Below are 16,518 nucleotides of genomic sequence, written 5' to 3' on the forward strand. Positions count from 1 at the left end.
GTCACCCTACCCCTGGAACATGGAGAGGGAGATGGGGGGAAGAGGTGGGACTTGAGGTCCAGTCAGCATTTGCTGACTTTGCTGATTGTCAAATCTTCCGCTGGGAATCCGACCAGCACAAAGAAGGGAAATTATGGCCTGTTCTGCCTCACAAGTCACGAGCAGGCATGGGCTGGGCAATGGGACTTTCTAGTGCAGGTTTGGCCTGAGATCGTCTCTGTGCTCTTCTGTTTGCACCATCACCCTATTTAGACATGCCCCTTCGGCAGCCACCACGCTGCTGGCAGAGGTAGCGCCCCTCTCTTGTACTCCCCAGGGGAGCCAGACAAATAATGTCCCCGGCTGCCCAGGGTGCACTCTGCCCACAGTGTTCACAACGCAGGGCCAGACACATTTCGGCTTTAATGCTATTGTGTGTACAAACAAATCTGAGAGGTGGAAATCATTGAGCAGCCTTTGGTTTATTGACAGAGGGGAAGGTTCTCCAGCGGCAGAGGCAGCATCTGAGGGTAACGAGTCACTAACACCACAGGAAGAATTGCACGGCAGCAGTAGGAGCTGTCGTGGTGCTTCTGGGAATGGAATCAAGCGACAGCAGAGCCAGGCAGGAGAGGAGACATAACCTAGACAGAGTTGGCTGACATTTTCCAAACTATGAGTTTTTCTGTGGACAAACAGCTTTTTAAAAAACATATGAAAATATCATTGATGTGGTTGTAATGTTTTGTTTGGCAGGAAAAAAAATCACGCTTTTTAAATGTTTTCAGCAATTCTTATTGAAAATATTCTCATGCCAGTGACCAAATTTTTGTTCTTTATAGAAAGCCAGGATTTTGGTAAATGAGAAAATAAAATAACGTATTCTGATACTTCGTATCAGGAAGAGGAATTAAAAAAATATTAAAAACACAAAAGCAAAACTGGGTTAATTTAGAATCCTTTGAAATGCAAACAACTTAAAAATTCATTTTTTCCCCCACAAAAATATTCTTTTTACCAGCTCTAGTCCTAGTGCACTGAGCTGAGTAAGTGTGTACGATGATGTCTGCCCCCTCGTGGCTGGTGGATAAAGAAAAGACCTTTATTGTCATTTGCAGATTAATGTTCATTATGAGAGGACAATAACTGCTATATAAAAGCTAAGTATAATTATTACAATTGCCTCCCTAATTGGCTACAAGGGCCTCATTTTCATCTCTGCCATCTTGTAGGAGTATTGGTGCCCTTTGCCTGACTTCCAGTTCACCCCATCAGCATAGCTTTCATGGGCTCCTTTCAGGTATAATCCGTTCAGGTTGGACATATGACAATCCCGGTACCACCAGGCCCCTTTAAAGGCTACAGCACAGTTAGATAGAGACATGTCATTGTCGCGGTCGTGGGTTGTAAACATCATGCCGTTGTGTTCGATTAAAGAATCCCCTGTGGAAACAATTGGGTTTATTTATTACATGTTTTTACAGTCACAAGGTGGATGAGATAATCTCTTATTGTTTATTTATTACATTTTTACAGTTCAGTTCCCACAGCCCAGCCTGGTGGTTCTGCAGTGGGGTTACTAAATTTCTCCCTTCACCAGGCAGCAGAACTCTCCCTGGAATCAGGAGAGAGGCTGCAATTCTACTTCCAGAGAGGAACATTTTACACCAGGCCATATTCTGAGTGTATCTCCACACAAGATCGGATAGGAAACTCTTCAACCTGTCATGACTTAAGTCAAAGACCAAAGTCAAAAAGGTGCTAATCAGGGATCTTTTATTCGCCGATGATGCTTTCCTCCGAGCCCACGATGAAGATCTATTAAGAACTCATGGACCGCCTTCAAAGTACCTGTCAGGCATTTGCTCTCACCATCAGCATCAAGAAAATGGTTGTATTAGGACAGGGGGGTCCACAAGATCCACAAGATGCCAACCAGCTAGAAGTAGTCCAAAAAGTTCAGCTATTTAGGTTCTACAGCAGGGCTAGGCAACTTATAGCACGTGTGCCAAAGGCGGCACGCGAGCTGATTTTCAGTGGCACTCACACTGCCCAGGTCCTGGCCACCGGTCCGGGAGGCTCTGCATTTTAATTTAATTTTAATTGAAGCTTCTTAAACATTTTAAAAACCTTATTTACTTTACATACAACAATAGTTTGGTTATATTATAGACTTGTAGAAAGAGACCTTTTAAAAATGTTAAAATGTATTACTGGCATGTGAAACCTTAAATTAGACTGAATAAATGAAGACTCGGCACACCACTTCTGAAAGGTTGCCAACCCCCGCTCTACAGTTACCACAAACCTCTCACTGGATGAAGAACTAAATGTTCCCATTGGAAAGGCTGCCACCACCTTCAGCAGACTAACTAAAAGAGCCTGGAACAACTCAAAGCTGACCATCAAGACCAAAATGCTGGTGTACCAAACCTGCTTCCTCAGCACTCTCATGGCTGGTGGGGAAACACGGACACCTTATGCTCATCAGGAGAAAAGCTTAAACAGTTTCCACTTATGCTGTTTACGCTGCATACTCAACACCAAATGGCAAGATAAAGTCACCAATGCAGAGGTTCTTCAAAGGGCAAATTTACCAAGTATGACAAGCAAAGATAACTGCGCTGGCTGGGCCATATGAGTAGGTTGGAAGACGGACACATACCCAAGGACGCTATATGGGGAGCTATCAGAGGGAACAAGAACAACAGGACGTCCCAAGCTTCGCTATAAAGACTCATGCAAACGAGATATGAAGGAATTGGAGTTAATCGTGACCTATGAGAAATCTTGGCAAGTGATCGTAACAAGTGGCGCCATCGTCTCCATCAGGGTTTCAAAGTCCATGACAGAAGCTGGCTCCTACAGCTTGAAGAGAAAAGAGTCCATAGGAAGCAAGCAGCTCCCAACCAAGACAGATACATTTGCAACAACTGCCAAAGATCGTGCAAATCTGGGATTGGACTATTCAGGCACACGAGACATTGCAAACCATCTACATCATAGGCTGCAATTCCCACCGTCTCTTTTAGATGAAAGGATGCCAAAAAATTATAGTCTGATCTCAGTTACACCACAACAAATCCAGAGTAACTCATTGCCGTCAATATATGCTCAGTCCTTGGGTGTCTTGAAATCAGTTTGCACTATCGTGATGGTATAATGTGAGCCCAATGTGCTCCTAACCCAATAGCCTAGCGCAGAGCCTTCGCTATGATCACAGAATCATAGAAATGTCGGGCTGGAAGGGACCTTAAGAAGTCATCAAGTGCAACCCCCTGGGCTGAGGCAGCACCAAGTAAATCTAGACCGTCCCTGACAGGTGTTTGCCCAACCTGTTCTTTAAAACTTCCAGTGATGCGGATTTCACAGCCTCTGTTGGAAGCCTATTCCAGAGCTTAACAACCCTTATACTTAGAAATTTAATTCTAATATCTAACCTAGAACTCCTTATCACAGATTAATCTGGTCACTTCTTGTCCTACCTTCAGCGAACATAGAGAACAATTGATCATATCCTCCGTATAACAGCCCTTAACATATTTGAAGACTGTTACCAGATTTACCTCCCACCCCAAGTCTTCTTTTCTCAAGACTACACCTCACCAGTTTTATAACTTTTCCTCATAGGTCAGGTTTTCTAAACCTTTTATCATTTTTCGTGCTCTCCTCTGAACTCTCTTCAATTTGTCCACATCTTTCCCAAAGTGTGTTGGACACTGTTCTCTGGCTGAGGTCTCACCCGTGCTGAGTAGACCAGGACAATTACCTACTGTTTCTTACATGCCACACTCTTGTAAACACACCCAGAACGGTATTAGCTATTTGTGAAACTACATCACATTGTTGACTCATATTCAATTTGCGATCCGCTCTAAACCCCAGTTCTTTTTCAGCAGTACTACCACCAAGCCAGTTATTCCCCATTCTGGAGATGTGCATTTGATTAGTCTTCCTTAAGTAAATCACTTTGCCTTTGTCTTTACTGGATTTCATCTTGTTGAATTCAGACCAATTCTCCAGTTTGCCAAGGTTATTTTGCATGCTAATCCTGTCCTCCAAAGTGCTCACAACCCCTCCCAGTTTGGTGCCATCTGCAGATTTTATAAGCATATGTTCCACTCAATTATCCAACTCATTAAGGAAAATATTGACTACTATGGGACTCAGGACTGACCCCTGCAGAACTCCATTAGATACACCCTCCCAGCTTACCATTGATGACTACACTTTGAGCACAGTCTTTCCACCAGTTGTGCACCTGCCCTATAGCAATTGCACCCAGACTGCATTTCCCTAGTTTGCTTATTGAGAATGCCATGTGGGATTTTGTCAAAAGCCTTACTAAAATCAAAATATATCATGTCTACTGCTTTCCCCTTATCCACTAAGCCAATAACCCTGTCAAAGAAGGAAATTAGTTTGGTTTGACATGATTTGTTCATGAGAACTCCATGGTGGATATTGCTAATTAATCCTATTGTCCTCCAGATGTTTACAAATTGATTGTTTAATAATTTGAGTGAGTATTTTTCCAGATATCAAAGTTAGGCTGACTGGCCTACAGTTCCCGGGTCCCATTTTTTCCCCTTTATAAAGATAGGTACTATGTTTTCCCTTCTCCAGTGCTCTGGGACCTCACCCATCCTCTAGGAGTTCTCCGGATAATTATTAATGGTTCTGAGATTGTTTCAGCTAGTTCTTTTAGTCCCTTAGGATGAGTTTTGCCAGGCCCTCCTGACTTGAATACATCTAACTTATCTAAATATTATTTAACTTTTCCCCACACTATTTGGGCTTGCATTCCGTCCCCCTTGTTGTTAATAGTGTGTTGCGTATGTCATCACCGGTCACCTTTTTAGTGAAGATTGAAACACACTAGCCATGAAACACCTCAGCCTTCTTGATGTCATCAGTTAGCTCTCCATTCCTGTTAAGTAAGGAACTACACTTTCTTTCATCTTTCGCTTGCTGCTAATACATGTAAAGAACCCCTTCTTATGGATTTTTCTGTTCCTTCCTAGGTGTAACTTATTTTGTGCCTTAATCTTTTTGATTTTGTCCCTACATGGGTATGCTACTCTTTTGTACTTCTCCTTGGCACTTTGTCCATGTTTCCACTCCTTCCTTTCCTTAGAATAAAGAAATCTGTGATTTCATGATCACTTTCACCCAAATTGTCTTCTGCTCCCAATTCCTCTTTGTTGGTTAGAATTAAGTCTAAAATGGCTGGTCCCCCTGGGTACTTCCTCCACAAAATGGTGTCCCCAATACATTCCAAGGGCTTATCAGATGTTTTGTGTTTTAATGTATTACTTTTTCAACAAACGTCTGGGTAGTTAAAGTCCCTCATTACTATAGTACACCCATACCAAGAGATCACTTCTATTTATTATCCATTTTTTCTTTACCCAGAGACTGTCAGTTGGTCTGCCTCGCGCCTCCTCCTGGAGCAGAGAACAAGTGTATATATTCTTGTTGTATAATTCAATGCCTCCTCCCTTTTTACCTTGCCTGTCCCTCCTAAACAAGCTGTACCCCACTATACCAATATTCCACTAATGAGACTCATCCCATCAAGTTTCTGTGATGCCACTTACGTAGTAAATTTACTATTGTACTAATCCTATTGTACTAATCCTTCCAGTTCTTCCTGTTTATTCCCCATCCGCCTTGCATTTATGTAGAGGTATCTGAGATTTTGAGTATATGCCTCTACTGGTTACTCTCTTCTTCCTCCACTGACCCTTCATGTCACCTCCCCCACAAAATCTAGCCCTCTGTTAAGGTGGCCCCTTTTTTACGCTTAGCTGTTGGCTTTTGTCCCCTGCCCCTTTTAAACCGAGTTAAAAGGCTTTCTCCCTACTTGGCTTGTGGGTGTGCCTAAGCAATCCTGCAGTGATGTGTAGAGGACTCTGCATGGCACAACATATTTCTCTTTCTGGTCTGCGGGGGTCTGGATGTATAGTTTGCATAAAATGGGGCATATCTAACCACCCAATGACTTGTACCAATCCTGGTGTGCCTACTTAGTTTAATCCAGATATTTCTATGAGGCATTAAGATCTAATTTAGGAAAGCAACCAGCAGTAGCTGTGCCTACCTCTGTTCATCACTCTGATTTCAGTCCTTCACTAGGCTGGATATCCATATTATACTGTATGTTTTGTTTTCACTAAACCTTGTGTTTCTCCTTTAATAGTTCACCAGGAGAATAACTGATGTTTCCTGACAGACATCACTCCCACCGATTGCCTCGCCTTTTGCTTCTGCCATAGAATATTCTGCATCACTTTTGCTTTCCATTTTTCCATCTGCCACAAAGGGTAAAGGATGAGATCAGAACCTACCTGCAGTGCCAGTAACAAAAGGTCCAACGATCAGCGTGTATTTCTCAGTCTCTCCTGCAACTTTGAATGACGAGAAGGTAGCAAATTCATGGTTGTTGTCAAAATCTCTGAGATCGACGCGAAGCTCATTGGGACCTTTAGAAAACAATTTGAAAGCAAAATGTTCAGCACCTTCCATTAGCATTTATTACTATTAATGTTTATTTTTTTTCAGGAGCCTCTAGAAGGCCCCAAACACAAATCAGGCCCCATTATGTTGGGAACATTATAACCACCCAGTTTGACTGCCTGCATTACACACATCATAGAATCTCACTCGCTGATTCTTGCATCAAGCCAATATCTTCATATCGCCCTTTATCAATTCAATTTCCATCCACCAACCAAACCTCTCTATTAAAAACCTGCTCTGTGTTATGCTCTGCTACGGTAGTTCAGAATCTATGACCTCATCCAGGCTGTAGCATCCCTTATTGCTGTACTGTGGGTGAACCACCAGAGGACCAAATACTGCTCCATGAATCATGACTGGAGCCAGCCCAGCTACCACAGCATTATTGGTTTCAATAGCTTTGTGTGGCAGGGCTGGGCTGTAAGGAACAGGAAGGGGTGTCTGGAGCTGAAGTGTTACCTCTACCGATAGTACAACTCTATACCCTGTATCTATGGCTAAAGTGTGGGAACAAAGCTTGGTGGGGAAGGTTGTTGTAAGGAAAAGAATGCATCAGTGATGTCTTTACCAAGGAATGATAACAGATGGATATTGTCGTTCCCCAGCCAGAATTCTGACAGCCGGCTCCCAAAACCTCTTTTGTACGAATTCCAGTCACGGTAAAAATCCACAGAGCCATCCACCCGTCTCTGGAACACCTGCAGGGAAACAGGAGGTTCTTAGCTGGGAAATCCCACATTGATTTCCATCCTACATAGAGGAGGAGGCCAGAAACTCTGAGACTGTAAATCACTGGATGAGATTAAACGTGGTCAGATCTATTTCAGCCTCAGGTGAGTATCGCAGATGGAGGCTTGTCCCACAGGATCGTATTAAATCTTGGCAGCAACAGCACTCGATTAAAGGATCAAATGGTCCAAAATCTACAGCACTGGACTGGAAATCAGGAGGCCTGGGTTCTATACCCAGTTCTGCCACTTGGGCAAGTCACATCCCCTCTGCTTTCCGTGTGGCCCTTTGTCTGCCTTGTCTATGAAGAGTGTGAGCTGTAAAGGACAGGGGCTGTCTCTCAGTGTGTGTGTTCAGCACCCAGCGCAATGGGACCCTGATCTTCATCAGATTCTCTAGGCATGACTGGGATATAAATAAGCAGAATAATAAATTGGAAGGTTTAAATGTGAGGTACGTACAGGGTTCAAACCCCTCATCTCCTCAGCTCCCTCGAACGCTCTCTCCTCTCACACTCAGGGGCTGCCTGAGTGACAGAGCAGCTGAGGCACCAGGCCTGTGACACAAGGGGAAGGAAGAAGGAATTCTGGTTCCAGAGTCTGGGCAGCTATTGAGGAGGCTGTGAGAGCCGGGCAGAGAATAGCCAGGAGAAGGGAAACCTGGTTAACCATGTCAGACCAGTGACAAATGTCCCCTGAGACTGGGACTTTTAGATTCTAAAGATCTGGGTTCCCTCCATGAAACCCATTGTGTTCACAACCAAGTTATCTCCACAACCAAGGATTAGGGAGGATTAGAAGGGCTCAGGAAGTGTCTGTGTTTTTTATTTCAGCTAACCATGGTGAGCTAACAGCTTCAGAGCTTCTGTCCTCTTGCTTTTCTCCTAGCTACAACCCACTGCGTAAGAGCCACCTCCCATTTTGGGGACAGAAAACTGTTTGTTTTTCAAGAAAAAATGTCCAATGAGCTTCATTATGCTCGGTTCTTACAATCCATCCTCCACCATCTGTGTCCATGTCACACAGCACGGTCATGGCGTTACAGTCACTGGGGTAGATGGTGTACCAGCCGCTCATGATTTTCCCTTTAGCTAACAGCTCCTTGCAGTTCTTTGCTCCTGGTTGAAAGAGGAATTGAAATATGTAAACTGGTTGTATAACTCTCCTTGGAGCAGAGATTCATAGGCTGCTTTATGTTGCACTGAGGGGCAAATCAATTGCAGAATCAGGTGACTAGAAAACCATCTTTGAGCCCCACTGCAGTGTTTGGGAATTGGGTAGTATCCCTTTAAATAGTTTGTGGTCCCTCTGTGTTCTGTCTTTGGAAACCTACCACAGCAACAGCTGTACCCATCTAGGCTTTTCATGCTTTCTGTAGTTAGCAAACCAAATTATTTAGACTCCAATGTGCCAGTGTGGTTTGTTTGCAAGAGAAAAAGACAACCACCTGCCCAACCCCCTGTGTTCTGTGTGAGACCAGCTCAACCTGAACAGAGGATTGGCTCAAACCATCTTGGAAACTCATGGAAACTGAAATGTGCACGAAGATTTGTACTGCAAGTTCCTATTCACCATTTTGAAATCTCTCTGTGAGTCAGAAGGGCTTCCAGTCATTATGTGACTTGGGTGAGCACTCACCCCGAAAAAATATCAGATACTCACAGGAATACTCACATCAAACAGTTTCCAAGCAAACCCATCGGCTGAAAGAGAAAGATTCACCTGCCAATTGCTAACAGCAAACACCTTCATTTTAAAAGATCAAAGTCTCTTTGCGGATAGTTTGAGAACAGCAAATGGGGTAAATCACAGATGTCTTTTTTTGCAATTTGTCTATCTCTAATGGGTTTTCATGTTTGGGTCTCTGGATAGAATGAGATGACATTTAGTGGTCATAAGAAACTCTCACCTTTCTTACACTGTATGTCTTCCAGGTCTTCCTCCACTGGTCATGAAAAGAAACACAATAGAAAGTGAAATGGAACCAGAAAATGTTTTACTATTGTTTAACCTATGTAATTGGCCAACTGGGATAGCAGCTGGGATAGCAAAGTATTAGTTAAATTGAAACTGCTCTAGACAGGCTTTTAATTGTGAAAAACCAAATGCTAATGGATTCACACACATCTCTGATCTGAGCTTTCCAGCTTGAACCATTGAGACGGCTCTCATTATGTAGCCAACACTATTTTGTAACCCTCTCATGAGGCTCCTACTTCCAGGGCTAAGAACTGGTCCTTCATAGATGAAATTAATTGCTGGTCAGTAACTAGAATGCCCACCAAGTCAGGGGAGTTGCATATGCTTACACTAGCTGTGAATTTGACTCTATTAAAAAAATAAAAATCCAAGTGACAGTGGGAGAATATTAGTTAAATAAAGTACTAGTAGAAAAAGGGTCATTCCTCTAACAGGACATATAAATAGGTCCATTTCTTGTGATTCATACTCCCCACTCCCAGTATGTATGAAATATAAGGAGGGGTCGGAGAAAGAAGCCTTCTCTAGGATACACATCCAGATCTACGGATTTCACTTACATTTCTACTATTTTCTCTCATACCAAAGGTCATCTGGCTAGTGTTGTTCTGGACATTACAACACATGGATGGCCACCTGTTTTTGTAGGTGGGGCTATTTCTTACAGGAGGATTAATATAGATATTGTGGACACGGTAACTGTTCAAGAAGCAAGTTTTTTAAGCTACTTAATTGCTGCAAAAATAAAACTGAAATGATGTACTCAGTACAAAGGAAAGTGCAGAGGTTCTCACCAGCTGTTCCAGGGGCTCCCGTAGCTCCCAGGGCTCCTTTATCTCCTAAAAAAAGAACTCAGAATAAAATCCTTGTTTTGCATAGAGGTCACCTACATAATTCAACATCTCACTACAACAATCACTTGTGTTTAAATTGTGTGGCGGGGCTAGATCAAATCCTATGCACCACCTAAACTCTGCACAATCTGTTGAAGTTGGCGTTTTGTGGGACTTAAGTATGTTGCCAACTCTCATTATTTTGTCATGAGTCTCATGATAATTACTGTTTTCCTTAAAGCCCAAGCTTCTGGGGTCAAGTGGATATGACATAATTACAACCATCAGCCTCAAAAAAAAGGTAAGTCTCTAACCATCAAAGCTATGGTGAAAGCTTCAAAAATGTGACCCCAGTGCACCCTAAATACTCAAAAAGGCAAATAAAAAGTACACCAAATCTATTATTTTTACATAATCTCATGATTCTAAAACTAGTCTCCTGATTTTGATTAACCTGATTTAAAATTTTCAAAGATTTGGGGTTGGTAGTACTGCATTTATCTTATCTTGTCTTCTGCATTGGCTGAAATGAAATAGGCTTAGGCTACGTCTACACTGCAGTTGAAATCTATTTCCTGTGGCTGCATAGGACCTCATGACATATCAGACATTATAATTAGAGCTGGGTGAAATTTTTCCAGCTAATATTTTATTCACAATTTAGAAATGTTCCAACTCCTCATTTCAGAACAACATTTTGTTTTGTCATTTGGCTATTAAACAAAAACGGGACACTTCTTGTTTAACTGGAACCAATTTCATTTCAGCTTTTTTGGCAAGAAGCAGGAAGGAAAAATTGTACAATGAAACGGGGGGGAGGATTGTTGCTCCCAATTCCTTTACCACCATGAATAGCACCAAAAAGTGCCCTGCTCTGCAGCGAGAAAAATCATCTGAGGTCTCTCACCTTTCTGTCCAGTGGGGCCAGCAGGACCTCTTTCTCCTGATTGAACAAAAAATAAGATAGGAAAGACTGATCAGAGATACCGAGATCTTGACAGTGGATCAGAACTGAAGTTCTGTTGCAATAATAAACCCTTTCTTATCAAATATAGAGTGAAGGGAAGTTATGGTGGCTTTTCAAGCCCAGATATTATAGGATTTGGTGTTTTATAACTAGCTCTAATTGATATTTGATTAAAAACATATTTCCTATTCTTAGGTCACCTGTAGGAAAACACAGTTCTCTGCCCTTTGTTACGTTACCTTTTGGGCCAGCTTTCCCCGCCTTTCCAGGGATCCCCTGAGGTCCCCGTTGTCCTGCAAACACAGAAAACTGACTGAATAGTTTATAAGGTAGCGTAAATACTGAGTACATAATCCCCACCCAAATTCAAAATTCAAATAATGTATCTGCATCTGGCTCGCTGACTCCCTGATCTCACATCAGGATCCCCTAGCATGGACTCTTGCATGGAGGCCCATTGAAGTCAAAGGGACAAGCACCTCTTGCTGCCAGGTGAGAACCAAAGCTGGTAAACAACCATTTTATACATGCTACCATTAAAAATGTCATGGCTCATGATTATAATCATGATTTACTCTTCTCTAGCCCCTCTCATCCAAACTTCTCAAAGCACTTTACACAGATCAATGAAATGTGCCTCAGATAATCTCTGGGAGGTAAAGGACCATTATAGCCATTATACAGAGAAGAAAACTGAGGCTCCAAGAGAGTGATTTGACTAAGGTCACACAGCGAGCCAGTGACAGAGATGGGGAAAGAACCAGGACTTGGTTGCCAATCTGACAACCCAAAGGGAATGGACAATATTTCAGAGCTTGGTTATTCTGAAGCTCCAATCACTTGCCACAGGATATGGAAGATGCCATGTGAGTTTCCTCATATCAATGTTGAGGGGAATCTCCAAAGTCTGAGCATATTACAAAAGTAATTCCCATTTACATCAGCACCAGCCATCCCTGATTACCGTTCAGTGTCTGGGAACGTACCTCGCATTCCTGCATTTCCTGGGTCTCCTCTGGGCCCTGTGACACCTGGAATTCCAGGGCAGCCTTGGAGAATGGAGAGTCTATCGGTACTGTTGAAACCCACTAAGCTCACCTCTGGGGAAAGAAATGATCCATAATCAATGACTGTTGGATTCTCAGGATCTGAACCATTCTGCAGAGATCCAGAGGGATATACCCAGCAAACAAAAGCCTAGATAGTTCCTTGGTTTTCTTTTCTCTATTAGTGATAAATCCAACATTTTCTTCAGTTTTATGCATTTCAGAGACAATGCCCTCATATGAAAAGTTGGGGGTTATTACAATTAGTCTTTGTTTTAAGTTATTGTGAAAACAAAAGTTATTAAATATTTGTATTTAAAAGAAATCACTTCAGAGTTCATTTTGATGTACACATCCCTCTGCAGTGTTTGCAACCCGACCTTTGCAGCTTGTCTCAGTTCATGAGAATCTTTTAACGAAATTAACTAAAGAGAAAGAAAAGCGGAATGAAATGCAGAGGAGAAAAACAGCTGCCATTCAGTGAAGAAATTGTGCAAAAGTAAAATAATTTTAAAAATAGTTGCTCTTAGAAGCTCAGGTAATACATTTTAAAGAACTAAATATGTTTTTAACCTAACAGTTCCCTCTCTATATTAGACAGATTGTGAGATTTAAAAATTTTTATAGGGACATCAGTGGAGAAAAATAGGGACACACCTGTCAACTCCATTGAGCTCTATTGATGTGGAAATTTTTGAGGTGAACAAAACGTGGGTGGACATGGTTAATATTACCTGTGACACAGGAACTCTGCCTCCATATATGGAACATTTGGGCATAAATTGTACATAGCAAATGATTTTCAAAATGATCATGAATGTAAGGAGATGAAATGAGAAAGCAATACTGCTCTGAAATAATACATTAATTTATGCATAAGATGGCAAAACCTGTATTCAATCCTTATTTAGGAAATGACCCATTTGCCTGAATGATGTCTGCACAAATTTGACTAAATCTTGCATAAGGATCCCACGATTTCATGATGAACTAAAATAAACCTTCAAATGCTGCTGGATTCTCAACCCAAAGCGCAGAAATGAATGTGCTGACGTGGAAAGAGTTGTATAGTGGATTTGTGGTGATAGATACACAACAGTTGCGATTTTACAAATAATCATCTTAATCTGGTAAACGTGAATTTTAAAAAGCAGAGGGATCTGAAATCATAGGCTCACTCTGAGCTTTGAAGATTGAGATTTTATTTTCCAGAATTTAGGTCATCTGCCTGTGTGGGTCAGTCAGTCGCCAGATTGGAAATGCTTTGGCCCCAATATGCAAAGGAGATGGGAGCTTTAGACGGAGAGATTCCAGCAGCAGCATAGAGAGGTTAGAAGACAGTAAATGAGAATGAGGGAGAGGAGGTCAAGTCAAATTTCGAAGAATCTCAATGAAGACAAGAGGCAACAATTTCACAACATTATCTGCAAAAACTGTGTCCTTTTTTTGAACACCTCTAGTCTGTGATGGGCACTTCTGCAAAATAGAGTAATTTCTACAAAGGAATTTTGTACAAAGAAGCTGTTCTTTTTATTATTTAAAAAGCACCATGAGCAGGCAAAGCACTTTCTAGGCATGTAGGACAACAAACATTCCTGAACAGTTCCCAGTTCCCCAGGCTCCAGGTGGGCAAGAACCACAGTATGAAACGCTGTTGGGAACAGGATTGTCTTTCACTCACCTGGGCAGGTGTCCTGAGCCTGACAAACCGCTGCTGCTAGACAGAGTAAAGAGAGGAGGGTTTTCTGGGCAGCTCTTCCCATGGCTAGTGCTGGTCTCTACAACGGCAGCTCCACTTGTCTTCTCACCACCTTCTCCTCCACTTTAGTAGGTCAGTCCCTGTAAGCCTTTTATATGCAATAACGAGAGAGCCCAGAGCAAATAAAACTCTCTGCCTCCGGCATCTCAGCACCTCCTTCCCACTCTCCACATTCCAGCAGTTTCCACAGAGATGTTTATGCTGCGGCGGTCACAACTGTAGCTGATTAAATGGTCTGATAGGACATGTTCAGTACTGGACTAGCAGCCGTTGCTTCCCCCGCACAGCAAACGCAGTATCGTGCAATGATGATTATTGAATGGAGCCAGCCTGAATCTTTGCTCACAAAGTTAAGTCATGTGAATGTGTCTTCTGAAGTATTAAAACAGGGTGCCAAATGATGAAGCCAAGATGATTTTCTCCATCCCTTCAAAGCCCCCTGTTGGCTTCAGTGGGAACCTTTGGGTGAACAAGGAGAGCAGGATTGGGTGAATTTACTGGCCAACTGCTCTTATGATTATTTGTATGACAGTAGCCACAGGAGGCCTCGTGTCAGATAGGACCCCACTGTGCTGAGTGCTGGGCAAACCCGTAGTAGGAGACAGTAATAGTGGGATAGGTTCCAAGACCAGAAGTGACCATTGTGATCATCTTGTCTAACCTCCTGTATAACACAGGCCACAGAACTTCCCCAACATAATTCCCAGGGCAGAACTTTTAGAAAAACATCCAATCTAGATTTTAAAATGGTCAGTGATAGAGAATCCACCACAATCCTTGGGAAATTGCTCCAGTGGTCAATCACACACACCATTAAATATTTACAACTTATTTCCAGTCTGAATGTGTCTGCCCCAAACACCTTATAATCTAAATAGCCAAGACAAATGAAGGGTGGGAAAAAAGAATTATTATCCTGATTTTTGCAGTGCTCTGTGTGCCTGTGTCATAGACATGATAAATAAGAATGATGCATGCCCAGGCCATATCTGCTGATATACCACTGCTGTATTTTTCTATATGTACATGTGATTTTTCAGTGACTGCTGCACGACGGACGCTCCTGATGGCAGATCACTGCCGAGGTTCTTTTCTTTAGGTGAATGTGTGTTTGCATGATTCCAGTTTGTACAGCAAGAAGGCAAATGCTGTCTGTCTGTGTGCAAAGGATATTTCCTCTCTTTACAATGTGGTATTGTGGTCTGTAATTGGAATCAGAGACCCAAAGCTGCAAAAGAGACTATTGAAAGATATGGTTCTTCTTTGAGTGATTGCTCATTTTGATTCCAATTAGGTGTGTACGCGCCGTGGGCACAGTCTTCGGAAGGTTTTTCCCTCATCGCATCGGCTGTGGAGCCCCCTGAAGTGGCGCCTTCATGGCGGTGAATATATGCCCCTACTAACCTGCCACCTCTTCAGTTCCTTCTTACTGCCAGTGATGGTCGCTGGAGCTGTGGTCGCTTGGCTTAGCTAGTGCTTCCCCTAGTATTTGTACTTAGCTCTCTGTAAACAGTTATTTAGTTAGTAAGTTAGTTTAGTTAGCTTGTTAGCTAGTGGGGGGTTCTCCTCTCTGATTTGTCTCTTCTGAGGTCTGGGACATGCCTCGATCCCAAGGGTTCAAACTCTGCAGAACCTGCCACAAGCCCATGCCAACGAGCGAGCCCCACGACTCGTCTCAAGTGTCTAGGGGGGGAGGCTACTAAGCAGATTGATGCAAGATTTGTAAAGAGCTCCACCTGAGGACTAAGAAAGAAGGGACTTCAGGTTGAAGCACATCCTGATGGAAGCAGCCCTCCGTCCCCAGCTGGCTCCGGGCCAACTGGATCCAGCACCGAGCACCTCTGTGCGGAGCGCTCCAGCCTCCGTGCAAGAAACGGTGCCAAGGAAGGACTCGGTGCTGAGGGTCTCTATGACCAGACACTTCCTGGCGCCGAAGCTCGCAGAGGCAGCACGGCACTGCTTGCGCTCCCCAGTGCCGCATGAGCGGTACAAGAAGGTGGACAGAGGGCGCTCGCCTGCACCAAGAGCGGCAGGGTCAGACAGTGCCACTGGGGTGCGTCCTGCGCAGGAGCACCTGGTGCTGATTTCACAGGAGCCAGCACTGTCGACTTCGGTCCTGCAAGGGGACTGTCGAGTCCGGTGCTGTTGGGCTGTCCTCACTGAGCGTGCCAGGTGGAGGAGCTAGAGCTCTCTTCCATCCCGGACACTTTCGAGGCGGCAAGGGACTTGATTGCCATGACAGCTCCGCAGTCCCCCATCAGTCGGGATAGACCTCGGGGGCGCGGCACCGTCCAGAGGCAAGCCTGCAATGATGAGGCGCCTGTCACTATCTCCGCGGCACTTCTCTCCACGGCACCGGTCTCCAGAACTGTCCGCCCGGCACCGGTCCCCGGGACCACCACTGCGGCACCGCTCTACAGCATCTTCCCCGCAGCACCACCATGGTCTTCGCACTCAAGATCCTGATCATTGGACTCTGAGGCGGAGGCCTATTACTCAAGGTGCAGCCAGCACCGATCAGACCGCTGCAGATATAGACAGGACGTAAGGATTGTGCCATGGCAAGTGCAGAGGCAAGGGCCCGAGCAATGGCCATTCTGGACTCCGTGGGCCTACCACCAAGCCCAGGGCACGCACTCCAGGGGGTCCCACTCGGTGGTGTCAGAAGCACGGACACCTCCACCAGCCATGGACCGTCCCACCC

At 43.7% G+C, this 16,518-nt stretch overlaps 1 pseudogene; it reads right to left on the minus strand.

The window, feature by feature from the left end:
• Positions 1 to 1,174: 1,174 nt before the first annotated feature.
• Positions 1,175 to 13,833, minus strand: LOC128825270 (ficolin-1-like; annotated as a pseudogene).
• Between the last annotated feature and the right edge of the window lie 2,685 nt (positions 13,834 to 16,518).

The sequence above is a fragment of the Malaclemys terrapin genome, chromosome 17 (assembly GCF_027887155.1).
Source record: "Malaclemys terrapin pileata isolate rMalTer1 chromosome 17, rMalTer1.hap1, whole genome shotgun sequence".
Classification (NCBI taxonomy): domain Eukaryota; kingdom Metazoa; phylum Chordata; order Testudines; family Emydidae; genus Malaclemys; species Malaclemys terrapin.